The following is a 2,270-nucleotide window of genomic DNA, read 5'->3' as shown; positions in this document are numbered from 1 at the left end:
AAGAGAGAGAGAGAGAGAGAGAGAGAGAGAGAGAGAGAGAGAGAGAGAGATGTCATCTGGGATACAGACAATGAAACAAAATATCTGAAATTTAAATAGTCTCAGAAAGTTCTAGAGAGATAAGAGACTGTCCACATATCTGTGATGTTATTCACTCATTTACCCACTTACCCCCCTCATCCATCTAACACTTAACTAGTCAATGTACACTTACAACCCATAGTTCCAAAATATACATAGATACATTGCTTTGACATTTAAATAAGTGAGATTGGGTTGGAGATCATTCAGTTATTAAAAGCTCTTGTTTCTCTCTCAGAGGACTTTTGTTTGATTCCCAGCACAGTGTGGTGACTCACAACCATTGCTAATTCTAGTACCAGAGATCAGATGCTCTTTCTGGCCTCATCGGGTGTCTAGCATATGTATAGCACATATGCACACATGCAGGCAAAATGCCTATACACATAAACTAAATTGCACACACACACATGTATGTGTGTGTATATATATATATATATATATATATATATATATATATATATATATATTCAAGGCCAGCATGATGGCTCTTCTTTAAAGTCTCAAAACCTGAGTTTGATCTTTGAAGCAAGATGTCTTCTGACTTCTACATAGGAACCATGGCCCATGCACTCACACACACACACCACCACCACCACCACCACCACCATCATCATCATCATCATCATTATCATCACTATTATCATTTTGTCACAAATGAAGTGAGATTTAAATTTTAAAGATAATATAGAAACAAAAAATGTATCTTTCTGCTCTTAGTATGAATCAAACTTTTCTCTTCACCTGAACAACTACCATGGAAAAGAATGTACATTCCGTATCCCATTTCATGTCTTTCTACCATAAGCCCCAATATCTATAACAAGTTTGATCTTCGGTGTTGCCTCATCTAAAAGGAAATTAATTGTCAAGATATTCAAAAGAATCAGAAATCTTCAGTTTCTAAAACTAAAAAGCTAAGTCCTGAGGCTCGTGTCTGTGATCCCAGCACCGGGAAGGCAGAGGGAGGGTGATGGAGAGTTTGAGGCCAGCTTGGACTGCACTGGAAGACTTCATCTCAGAAATAAACAAGCTGAGCGTGGTGGTACACACTAATCCTGCTGAGCCAGGAGAAATGCTTTGATTTCAAGTCTAGCCTGTGCTGCCCAGTGAGTTCCAGGCCAAGATGGGCCCCAGAGTGAAACCTTGTATGAAACAAACAGATAAATACAATACTTCTGTTCGTAGCAACACAAGTAAACCTGTGGGCTTTCTCCCTTTATTGTGAAGTGAAGAAGGCCTTCAACATTAGGTCACAAGATATGGTACACATCATCAATTACTCTGGTGTCCCATCTTTGCTCAACACCTGTACAAAATGTTATAAATGTAAAAAGTATTAATCTTACATATAAAAATATTTAGAAAGAACTCCCACCCAAAAAGTCATAACATGCTTTAGAATAAACTCCCAGTAAGGGGATGTGTGTGTGTGTTGGTCTCCTTCGGGAATGCTCTGCTAGTAATTTTATGTGACCAAGCCATCTGTTTTTAGTGTAATTTTACACAAGTTTTTTGCTTATCCTTTTTCTTTGTTCTGAAATGAATGTCCACCAGAATTCTCCCAAGTAAACTAACTCAATTTTTCACTATCTCTACATTGTGGGACCATATTCATCTCTTCCAAAGCCAACAACGTTTATTGTGACAAAGAACACAACAGGGAGGAAAAGGCCACAGTATTCATGAAGAAGATAGCATGCAATGGCAGAATTGTGATTATTTGGGTACCCATTCCTGGAAAAAAAAACAGTTATGCTATTTTTGCATTATTGATCACTGATTATTGACTCTCTTCCCTAACTCCCTGTTTTCTTTTTCTCCCAAGTGAATAACTGTTTTCTTCCCAGGTATGACATCTGCCCCACCCCAGTGGATTAGAAAGGGTCACAATTTTGCCACATTAACCATACCCTGCTAGAGCCTCCTCCAAATCAATGTCAGGAGTAAACGGAAAGTCAAGACAATGAGTCATTCAAGCCTGACCAACTGCAGATCCAGGACCATTGCTGATGATACTTATAGATATTAATAGTCACATTGAATCCAGCTGCCACTTCAGCTTTGCACCCAGAACCCCACCAGTCTATAAAATCCATTCTTCTACAAAACATGGTGACTTTCTTTCTTATTTATTTATTTATTTTGGTTTTTCGAGACAGGATTTCTCTGTATAGCCCTGGCTGTCC

This window comes from Mus pahari, chromosome 10 (genome assembly GCF_900095145.1).
Source record: "Mus pahari chromosome 10, PAHARI_EIJ_v1.1, whole genome shotgun sequence".
Lineage (NCBI taxonomy): Eukaryota > Metazoa > Chordata > Mammalia > Rodentia > Muridae > Mus > Mus pahari.
The sequence above is the reverse complement of the archived record's forward strand: the minus strand, read 5'-3'. Positions refer to the sequence as shown.